Raw genomic sequence first — 12310 nt, forward strand, 5'->3', positions numbered from 1 at the left:
CCCCACTCCAAAGCCAACGGGTCAGAACAGCAGCCTCTAGGACTCAGAAAAACAAAATTTTAACAAGCTCCCCAAATGATTCTTATCTGCATTAAAGTTTGAGAACCACTGATATAAGAGAATGGACCTGGAATGCAATCGATCTTTGAGATATGTTAATTTCCCCTCTGGTAAGGAAAAGCAGTAAGAAGATATGTGAAAATGAGATTTTAAAAATGCATTTGAAAGGTTTTTGATTCCATCATTTAGAAATGTATTCTAAGAAAATAATCAGAAAGGTATACCACGATATTCAAACCAACATTGCTAAAATAACCAAAAATTGAAGAGTCTAAATGTTAACAATAGCGATCTGATTTAATTAATTATAATACATCCATATGATGGGACATATGCTTTCATTAAAATGTTTACAATAACTACATAGAAAAATGCTCATAACAGCTAAGCAGAAAAAAAGATATAACAACATATACGAAATATAGACTGAGTGTGATGGCTCATGCCTATAATCCCAGCACTTTGGAAGGCCGAGGCGGGAGGATCACTTGAGGCCAGGAGTTCAAGACAAGTTTGGCCAACATGTTGAAACCCTTCTCTACTAAAAGTACAAAAATTAGCTGGGCATGGTGGCGCATGCCTGTAGTCCCAGCTACTTAGGAGGCTGAGGAAGGAGGATCACCTGAACCCGGGAGGCAGAGGCTGCAGTGAACTGAGATCACGCCACTGCACTCCAGCCTGGGCATCAGAGACCCTGTCTCTAAAAAAAAAAAAAAAAAGTATATAAAATATAATACCAATTATGCAATGTGTGTGTGCATACCTTTTACATACAAAATGACAGAGTCACTGGTAGTCATCTCTCAATTATAGGATTAGGGGAAAACTTTTATTTCTTCTGTATCTTCTAATTTTTCTAAAATGGAGTTTTCATCAACAGAAACAATGTTGTTTTCTGATAAAATGACTACACGGTTTTCCTTTAAAATACAGTAGTCCTTGGTTTCACTTTCTGCAGTTTCAGTTAACCGCAATCAAATACAGTAAGATATTTTGAGAAAGAGATGACATTCGTATCTTTTATTACAGCATATTGTAATAACTGTTCTATTATTAGATATTATTCATCTCTTACTGTGCCTAACTTATAAGTTATACTTTAGTATAGATATGTATGCATATATAGAAAAAAACAGTGTATACAGGGTTTGGCACTATCCATGGTTTCAGGCATCCACTGTCAGTCTTGCAACATATCCCCCAAGAATAAGGAGGACGACTGTACATTAAAATTTAAAGATAACATCACAGACAGGAATTATAACTTTTAGTTACATAAGTTTGACAATTCATTCATATAACCTTTAAGAAAACCTGTTCTAAATAGGCCAAAAAGCCCCAATCTCAAAGAAAAACTTCAGAAGCTGTTAGTAATCTTCAGTGCCAGAGAACTCTGTGGTCTGTGTTTGAAATGCCTATTCCCAGGCTCCAGCCCCAGAGATTTTTATTTCAAAGGCCTGAAATGGGGTCAAGAAATTGATATTTTTGCCTGGGCTCATGGTTCACACCTGTAATCCCAGCACTTTGGTAGGCAAATGGATCACTTGGGGTCAGGAGTTCCAGACCGGCCTGGACAACATGGTGAAACCCCATCACTACTAAAAATACAAAAATTAGCCGGGAGTAGTGGCCTGGGCCTGTAGTCCCAGCTACTCGGGAGGCTGAGGTAGGAGAACTGCTTGAACCTGGGAGGTGTAGGTTGCAGTGAGCCAAGATCGTGCCACTGCACTCCAGCCTGGGCCACAGAGCCAAATTCCAACTCAAAAAAAAAAAAAAAATTATATTTTTAACAAGAACCTAGGTAACTCTGAGACATGCAGCCAGGTTTTAGAAACCACTGTTCATTGATGGCTTAAAACAAAGAATAGAAAACCATCACTGATTTGCTTTGGATGTTTCCACTGAATAAAAGATTTTCAAAGAGGTTAGTTCCCAAAACATTTGCATGCATCTCTGGAAAAGGCAGGCATTACTATTAGTTCGGCTTAAAGTAGATACTAAATACTTATTATATTAAGTGGCATATAAACTATAACCACAGAGCTGATTTTATTGCCCTCTCTGTCCACTTCCCCTTAGATTAAGTAGTCAAACAGTTCAATTCAGGTCAGTACTTCTTCACAACATATGTTCTCAATCTGATCAAAGCTATAGGTAGACGAAAGTTATTGCAATTTCATGGGGTTTACAATTTCCATAAAGAACAAACCTGCTCTCTAGAAGACAAAATTCCAAAAACTTCTGAACTATATGCAATCAAGCATTATCTCCTCTCCCAAGAGAGACCTTCCAGCACTCCCCGCCTGGGTCTTGGGAATAGCCCTCTTCTGAATCCCAGTTTCTCAATCCGGACCCTGAATCCTATTCATCCTGATCTCTCCTTGATTTTCTTGCATCTTAAAGGTGTTATTTTCCTTTCTTTAAAAATTAAAAAAAAAAAAAAAAAAAAGCCACAACTCGCCTCCACGCTCAAATTACCATCTTCTTATTCCTCCTTTTCATCACCAAACGGCTGAAGAGGTCTACCAGTACCCTCACCACCTCCACGTCCCCATCCCTCACCCACTCTGGAACACTTTGCAACAGGGTGCACGCCCACCCTCTGTTGATGACTACTCCCCTAAGGCTACCAACCCATAGGCCTCTTCTCGATCCAGAGTCCTTTGGACCTATTTGTTTTTTTTCAAACCAAGAATTAACAGCCCTTATCTAATGGAAAACAGAACATCAAGGGATACAGATCAACAAACACTGGATGGCTATCTCCGAAGTCTTTTATAATCCAGGTGACCAACACCTTTGGAGAAAGGTCAAAGGTCGCCGGCCCCTCGCAGGACTGGGGCTGGTGTCAGCTGATCAGTTTCCCCGTTGAAACGCTGGAGAAGGAGGGTTTTCAGGAAGAAGGGGCTTTTTCAGGTTGATGCACCCGGCGGAGAGGTGCTGGGGGCGACCCCGGAATTGTGACCTGGAGTATGAGTGAGCCCTGGATCTTTTCCTACCTGGCAGCACCTCGTCTGGCTCCCCCGGCCCGCAGCAGAGGCGGCGCCGCGCGGGACGACAGCACCTGAGCCGGTGCCTCCCGCCAGGCTCGGCCTCCGTAGGCCCCTGGCCCGGCCCACCGCTCCGGCTGAGGCGGGACTGCCCCACGGAGGCCGCCGCGTCATCCCCACGCCCGCCCCGCTACAGCCCTGGGACTGACCCCGGCCGTCGCCTGGCTATCCTCGCACGGCGCCCGTGTCCAGGAAACTGCATTTCCCGGGCGCCGGCGGAGCCAGCGTACTCACCCCGGAGGCGGCCTCGGCGAGCTAGCACTGCCAGTGGAGAGGGGAGAACGCGGAAAGCAGGTCGGGGACCGCCCCGGCCGCCCAGAAGGCGGCTCTTGAGTACGAGCTCCGCCTCCCGCCGTGGCCCGAGGGGCGGGTCCGCCCGGCTCTGCACGCGCCTGGCGCTCCACCCCCGGCAAATCGACCACACCAGACGCTGGAAGGAGCATCGGGAGGGAAACGGAGGGTTGACGCCTCGCCCTCTGGGTGGCTTTGAAAAACCCTGTTCCAGTAGTAGACTAGGTGCTGAGCGCTTCCCAAATTCCATCCCCTTAAAAACTCACAAAGCAGTAGGAAAGAGAAAGGGACCCTTCCATTTTACAGATTGGGAAACTGAGCCTTTAGAGAGGCTAATAAACTTACTTTAATCACCCTGCGAGAGTTCAGCCCTCTCAACTGCAAAAATGATAATAATGATAATAATATTTTTCCCATGTTGCAGGTCTACTGAGAATATTAAATGATTTTTTTTAAATCCGTATTTCTTCAAAGATATTATTACAGAAGGCCAAGACAATTATATTTATACTGAAGATTTGAGTGAAAAATTATGGTGGGCTCTGTTTAGGCAGTCAGGATAGCTAGATTCTCCAATACAGTCTCCCACTGCACTCACGGGAAAGTAGTAGATTCTCCAAGAACCACACATCCACTCCACCCAAAAAGGAACAAACCATAGCTAGAGCCAGAAGCTTCGTAGCAGGAAATCTGAGGCTATACTGAGGCCACATAGGCCCAATGTAGGCCCTTGGAAGCTGGAAAAGAGAGCCACCTAGTGGCAGTTGAGCATAGGTCAGTGAAATAGGTCAGCACTGCTCCCGAACAAGGTCCAGTGTGAAACTTAGTTTTTTGTGTTCCCTTTGTAACATGCTGTAAGGGTGTATAACCACATTTAGTGAAAAAGGACATTACTGGATTTAATCCAGTGACATTATACAATCAGTTACTTATACCCACATAGATAGTCCCCAGGTCTTGAGAATATGATGACTGGAAGCATAATATACCTTTTGCAAGAATCACTCAGCTTTTCTATATTTGGTAGCTGGTAGGTTGTTAATTGGAAAAGTTAGATTATTGCTTTCAGTAAGTGTAGGAAAGAAAGTAGCAGTGATATCTACAAAATTAAAGATAGCTTTCCAATCTGCTTTTGAGGTTTTAGGGTGGCTTTCATTTCACAGAGAGGCATTGGCATTAATAAAATTGTTTCCTAGGGTGTTTTTTTTTTTTTTGGCATCAGTCCAGAAACCCAACAGTTGCTCTAGTTTTTCTTGTTAGAGCATGAGCCTTAGCTAAAGCCATCTATAAATTATGGTCCCATGGTTTTCCCAGCAGGAAATAAGGAAAAAATAGAAAAAAAGATAAGATAGTCATGATAGCAGAAAAGTCTTGATCCATGATCTTGAGAAAGCTGTCCATGTCTAGGATGCCATCTGCTTCTGGGGAGAAACTTCCCTACCTTAAGGTCTCCAACAGGTGTATAGTTCCAAGCGTTTGAAGGGGCTCTTTTGAGTTGCAAGGTATGGACCCAAGACTCGAGGCCCTGAAGTTTTACTGTGGGTGGTGAGAGAAGTACGTGATATAATCTCTTCTAATGGGATACAAGAGCAGTTTTTCTCAGATGTGATGTTATTTCCAGAAGACTCAATCTCTGAGTTCTAGATTGTGAAAGGTTGGTTGTACTCACTATATCACAAAAGGCTTTTACCTGGTGAAAATACACTTTCATATAATGGATTAAAGCTTTGCAGTATTTAGTTACAGCAAAGCTTATAAGAGCAGGAGATACATGAGATTCTATTATTAAGGATATAGGTCTTCCCAGAACTAGTTTTCTGTCTACTCCAAGATGAGTAATGGAGTACAGAGTTTTTAATAATGGAAGATTTAAGGACTCAGGAAGAACCAGGTGGCCATATGGGGCCTCCATGAGTCCACACTTAGCAATAAATTTACATCCTTTTAAATATGTTTTGGTTACCTAATGTTAAATAACGAGTTAATGGGTGCAGCACACCAACATGGCACATGTATACATATGTAACTAACCTGCACGTTGTGCACATGTACCCTAAAACTTAAAGTGTAATCAAAAATAAAAAATAAAATAAATATGTTTTGGTTTGTCTGTTCTAAGATGGCAGGTAGTAGGCAGTGCTAGTGTGCCTCTCCCACTTGGAAGGACAGAACAGTGTGTAACCATTAACACTGTGAACTTTTATTCCAAGAACCACTGCAGGAAGTTACCAGGAAACCAAAAGAATTCGCAGATCCTATGAAAGAAGGAGCACACCACAGCAAACTCTGTGAGACAGGCAAAAAACTGTGAATTCTCAGTGTAGGAAAAGGGGAGAGCCTGCCTCTGAACACACGTTCCTACTGGGGAATCTGAAAATCCAGACGATGGGAGAAGGCTTTAGCCTTACCTAGAGCTGGAATGGACTTAGGGAGCAGCACAAAATATAAAAGTAGAAGCAGCAGCAAGAAGAGCCTTGGAGGCATTCTCAGTCTCCAGCTTGAGCCCAGGGAAGCCATCCCTGACCATATCTCACAGGGGCCCTCAGGGAAGGCAGCCACCAAACTTAGGAAGGAGTCACAGAGTGAAAGAAGCTACCAACTGAGTTTTGTGGTAATTTCAAGTGGGTATGAACACCCTTGAACAGAATCCAGGGGTAGGCGGACAAATGGAAACTAATGCAGATACGAGGGCAGAAGCTGGGCACCCAGCATTGCAGGCAGATGGGGAGGGGTGTGACCTGAAAGCCATGCTTTCTTTCTCAGCAGGGAAGCTCATGGCCCTGGGCAGGTCTGACTTCTGCACACCAGCTGCCTGGATCTAAACTCAGTGCTGTTAGTGGGGCACCATGGGAGCAAGACTGGCCTCGCCAACTCTGTGGGAGCTGGATGAGGACTTTCACTATGAGCTAATCCCCACTCCCCTTGCAAACTCTACTGCACAGCAGAAGCAGCCATACTCCCCTCTAGAACATAACCCCATTGGCCTGAGATCCATCCCTCCTATCCCTCAGGGGGCCACGGCAGGCCTTGCCCAGGGAGAATCTGAACTCTACCTGCCCTGTAGCTTAACACAAAAGATATAAACTCTTGAGAGCCTTATGGCCCTGCCCATTGCCTGGGAAACCAGAATACTTCCCCAGACAACTTAGGCCAAGCTCAAATGTCACTGCTACTACCACAGCTGGTGCTCTCTTGCAAGTGTCCCCTCCTGGCTGGAAGCCAGCCAACTCAGGCCATTACAGCAACTCTTGGCAGAATAACGCTTCTTCCGGGAATGAGAAAACAACAGCTAACACCACTCCTTGCAACACCTTGGCTAACTAAAGGTCCTGAGACTGTCCACATGACAACTTCACCGCTAGCATAACCAGCATTCAAGAAAGCCAGCACACTGTGTCTATCTACAACCAAGAAATCTCACAGACTACATCACTCCCCTGCCACCTCCATCAGAACAGGTGTTGGTATCCATGCTGGGAAACCTGAAGACAGATCACACACAGGACTCTTTGCAGACATTCCCCAGCACCAGCCCAGAGCCTAGCTGGGTGGCTAGACCCAGAAGAGGAATAACAATCACTTCAGTCTGGCTCTCAGGAAGCTCCATTCCTAGGGGAAGAGGGAGAGCACCACATCAAGGGGTCACCCCATGGGACAAAAGAATCCAAACACCAGGCTGTGAGTTCCAGATCTTTCTACTGGTGGGAAGTTTCTCACAGCAGAGACACAATTGCAGTGCTGGGTACACTAGGGAAAGTCTGCACCTCTACCCCAATGGGCAGGTGGCTTCTGTGATTATGAAGGGCGTTGGAGAAGGGATCCTTGTTCCCCCTGGCACTCCACTGCAGACACAGCTGAAGCTTCCTCCACAGGAATGCAGCACAGAGGCAGCTATAGACAGCCTTGCTGGAACAATCCAGGGTGAGCACAAGCCCCACAGGAGAAGCACCCCCCAGATTCAAGCCTGCACAAGAGGCAGGGTCACAATTCCTCCCTACTTGAAACATCAACATTCCTATAGATGAAAAGAGGTGCCTGACTGATCTGAATAGCTGAAACACTGGGACAGGAATGAGACTGTGAGGTGAATATCTTGCTGACCTGAGAAGGGAGCTGAGGTAGCTCCTACTCCTCACCCTGATAAAACCTCAGGACATCAAATTGCGAGCTCCCCCAGCCATCCTCATCAAGGCTGGGGCCTCAGCCCACCATTGGGATTATCTATTCACCTGCTTTAGCTACAACTAGTACCTACCCAAGAATACCTCCCCTATTGGCCTGAAGCCTGAATCGTCAACTCAGTAAATAAAATACTGGGGGAAAATTAAACAAATAAATATAGACCACAAGAGAATGAGATAAGCTTCAAGAGATCCCCGTCATTCCAACTTAATAGGAGACAGTGAATTTGCCCACATACCAAGTACATAACTATTACAACCAGCATCAGGAGAGCCAGCACACGAAGACTCTCTATAACTAAGGAACTCATACAGAGTCTTCACACCTACAAGCACCAGGAATCAAATTAGACTGAAATAAATATTAAGGTCTAATCCTTAAGAGGGAAAAAATAAATTAAAAAAGCACAATCCAATCAAAAATAAATTCAAGAAAAATTTGAAGAAATAGTCTACCAAAAGGAACCAGAAAAGTAATTCTGATAATATGACAAAACAGGGTTCTATAGTACCCCCAAAATATCACACTAGCTCCCCAACAATGGATCCAAACAAACAAAAAATCTCTGAATTGCTGATAAAGAATTCTGAGGGTTGATAAGCCACTCAAGGAGAAGCCAGAGAAAGATGAAAACCAACTTAAAGAAAATTAAAAAACAATACAGGAAATGAATGAAAAATTTTTCAGAGAAATAGATATCATAATGAAAAAGCAGTTGCAACTCCTGGAAATGAAAGACATACTTAGAGAAATACAAAATACAGGGGAAAGTTTCAACAATAGACTACAACAAGTAGAAGAAAGAACTTTAGAGCTCAAAGACAAGGCTTTCAAATTAATCCAATCAGACAAAAAAAAAAGAAAAAGAAAGAAAAAGAATTTTAAAAAATGAACAAAGCCTCCAAGAAATATGGGATTATATTAAATGGCCAAAGCTAAGAATAATTGGTATTTCTGAGGAAGAGAAATCTAAAAGTTTGGAAAACTTATTTGAGGGGATAATTGAGGAAAACTTCAATGGCCTTGCTAGATGTCTAGACATCCAAATACAAGAAGCTCAAAGAACTCCTGGGAAATTCATTGCAAATAGACCACCACCAAGGCACATAGTCATCAGGTTATCTAAAGTCAAGACAAAGAAAAAAATCTTAAAAGCTGGGAGACTGGCTGGGTGTGATGGCTCACATCTGTAATCCCAGGACTTTGGGAGGCCAAGGCAGGCAGATCAACCGAGGTCAGAAGTTTGAGACCAGACTGGCCAACATGGTGAAACTTCATCTCTACTAAAAATACAAAAATTAACCAGACATGGTGACACATGCCTGTAATCCCAGCTACTTGGGAGGCTGAGGCAGAAGAATTGCTTGAACCTGGGAGGCAGAGGTTGCAGTGAGCTGAAATCATGCCATTGCACTCCAGCCTGGGCAACAAGGGTGAAACATCATCTCAGAAAAAAAAAATATGTGAGACAAAAGCATCAGGTAACCTGTAAAGGAAAACCTATCAGATTAACAGCAGATTTCTCAAAAGAAACCTTAGAAGCCAGAGAGGACTGGGGTCCTATCTTTAGCCTCCTTAAAGAAAATAATTGTCTACCAAGAATTTTGTATCCAACAAAACTAAGCTTAATCAATGAAACAGAGATAAAGTTTTTTTCAGACAAATGCTGAGAGAATTTGCCATTACCAAACCAGCACTACAAGAAATGCTAAAAGGAGTTCTAAATGTTAAAATACAATGTTTAAATACACCAATATAGAACCTCCTTAAAGCATAGATCTCACAAGGCCTATAACACAATAATACAATTTTTAAAAAAAGGTATTTAAGCAACAGCTAAAATGATGAATAGAGCAGTACCTCACATCTCAATACTAATGTTGAATGTAATGGCCTAAATGCTCCACTTAAAAGATACAGCATGGTAAAATGGATAAAAATCCACCAACCAAGTATCTACTGTTTTCAGGAGACTCACTTAACACATAAGGACTCACATAAACTTAAGGTAAAGGGGTAGAAAAAGATATTTCATGCAAATGGAAATCAAAAGCAAGCAGGAGTAGCTATTCTTATATCAGACAAAACAGATTTTAAAGCAACAGCCATAAAAATAGGCAAAGAAGGACGTTATATAACAATAAAAGAATTAGCCCAACAGGAAGATATTACAATTCTAAGTATATATGCACCTGACACTGGAGCTCCCAAATTTATAAAACAATTACTACTAGACCTAAAAATGGGATAGACAGTAACACAATAATAATGGAGGACTTCAATACTCCACTGACAGCACTAGCCAGGTCATCAAGACAGAAATTCAACAAAGAAACAATGGACTTAAACTATACTCTAGAACAAATGAATTTAACAGATATTTACAGAACATTCTGCCCAACAACTCCAGAATATACAATACATTCTTCTCATCAGCACATAGAATATTCTCCAAGATAGTCCATATGATAGGCCATGAAACAAGTCTCAATAAATTTAAGAAAACCAAAATCATATCAAGTATCTCCACAGACCATAATGGAATAAAACTGGAAATTAACTCCAAAAGGAACCCTCAAAACTAGAGAGCTACCTGGAAATTAAATAACCTGTTCTTGAATGATCTTTGGGTAACAATGAAATCAAGATAGGAATTTAAAAATTATTTGAACTGAATGGTAATAGTGACACAATTTATCCAAACCTCTGGGATACAGCAAAAGTGGTGTAAAGACGAAAGTTCATAGCATTAAATACCTACATCGAAAAGTCTGAAAGAGCACAAATAGACAACCTAATGTCATACCTCAAGGAACTAAAGAAACAAGAACAATCTAAACCCAAACCCAGCAGAAGAAAATAAATAACAATGATCAGAGCAGAACAAATGAAATTGAAACAACAACAAAAATACAAAAGATAAATAAAACAAAAACCTGGTTCTTTGAAATAATAAACAAAATTGATAGACCATTAGTGAGATTAACCAAGAAAAGAAGAAAGAAAATTCAAATAAGCTCAATTAGAAATGAAATGAGAAATATTACAGCTGATACCACAGAAATCCAAAGATCATTCAAGGCTACTGTAAACTTCATGAACACCTTTATGTGCACAAACTAGAAAACCTAGAGGAGACGGATAAATTCCTGAAAATATACAACCATCCTAGATTAAAACAGAAAGAGATAAAAACTCTGAGCAGACCAATAACAAGTAGCGAGATTGAAACGATTGAAACAGTAATTTTAAAATTGCCAATAAAAAATGTCCAGGACCAGATGGATTCATAGCTGAATTCTATCACACACTCAAAGAAGAATTGGCACCACTACCAAAACTATTCCAAAAGATAGAGAAAGAGGGAATCCTCCCTAAATCATTCTGTGAATCCAGTATTACCCTAATATCAAAATCAGGAAAGGGCATAGCAAAAAAAAGTAAACTACAGACCAATATCACTAATGAACATAGATGCAAAAATCCTCAACAAAATATTAACTCATCAAATCCAACAGCACATCAAAAAGATAATCCACCATGATCAAGAGGATTTTTTACCAGGGATACAGGGTTGGTTTAACATATGCAAGTCAATAAATGTGGTATACCACATGAACAGAATTAAAAACAAAAATCATATGATCATCTCAACAGACTCTGAAAAAGTATTTGACAAAATCTGGCATCCTTTTATGATTAAAACCCTCAGCAAAATGGGCATACAAAGGACATACCTCAATGTAATAAAAGCTGTGTATGACAAACCCACAGCCAACATTATGCTGAATGGGAAAAAATTGAAAGCATTCCCCCTGAGAACTGGAACAAAACAAGGTTGCCCACTTTCACCGCTTCTAAGCAACATAGTACTGGAAGTCCTAGCCAGAACCATCAGACAAAAGAAAGAAATAAAGGGCCTCTAAATCAGTAAAGAAGAAGTCAGACTGTCACTGCAAGTGATATGATTGTATACCTAGAAAACCCTAAAGACTCATCCAAAAAGCTCCTAGATCTGATTAATGAATTCAGCAAAGTTTCAGGATACAAAATCAATGTACAAAAGTCAGTAGCACTGCTATACACCAACAATGACCAAGCTGAGAATCAAATTAAGAACTCAATCCCTTTTACAACAGCTGCAAAAAATAAAATAAAATACTTAGGAATATACTTAACCAAGGAGGTGAAAGATCTCTACAAGGAAAAATACCAAACACTGCTGAAAGAAATCATCGACAACACAAACAAATGGAAATACATCTCATGATCGTGGATGAGTAGAATCAATATGGTGAAAATGACCATATGGCCTAAAGAAATCTACAGATTCCCTGCAATTCACATCAAAACACCATTATCATTCTTCACAGAACTAGAAAAAAAAATACTAAAATTCACGTGGGACCGAAAAAGAGCCCTCATAGCCAAAGCAATACTAAGTAAAGAGAACAAATCTGGAAACATCACATTACCCAACTTCAAAGTATACTACAAGGCTATGGTTATCAAAACAGCATGGTATTGGTATAAAAATAGGCACATAGACCAACGGAACAGTATAGAGAACCCAGAAATAAAGCCAAATACAGCCAACTAAACTTTCACAAAGCATACAAAAACATAAGGCGGGGAAAGGACACCATATTCAATAAATGGTACTGGGATAACTGGCAAGCCACATTAGAAAAATGAAACTGGATCTTCATCTCTCACCTTATATAAAA

General features: G+C 41.3%; 1 protein-coding gene across 4 annotated transcripts in view; it reads right to left on the minus strand.

Annotated features, from left to right (window-relative positions):
* B4GALT4 (beta-1,4-galactosyltransferase 4) overlaps window positions 1-3466 on the minus strand; it is a 29314-nt gene extending 25848 nt beyond the window's left edge. The window contains exon 1 of one of the 4 annotated variants that reach the window (XM_054482775.2): window positions 3345-3466. The gene's annotated coding sequence lies outside the window, so the exon portion shown is untranslated. Of the gene's footprint in view, window positions 1-3059; window positions 3173-3344 lie in introns of those variants that run through there. The other 3 variants (XM_054482777.2, XM_063661659.1, XM_054482776.2) reach the window with 3 other exon arrangements.
* Window positions 3467-12310: the final 8844 nt, after the last annotated feature.

Source organism: Pongo pygmaeus, chromosome 2 (genome assembly GCF_028885625.2).
Source record: "Pongo pygmaeus isolate AG05252 chromosome 2, NHGRI_mPonPyg2-v2.0_pri, whole genome shotgun sequence".
In the NCBI taxonomy this organism is placed as follows: domain Eukaryota; kingdom Metazoa; phylum Chordata; class Mammalia; order Primates; family Hominidae; genus Pongo; species Pongo pygmaeus.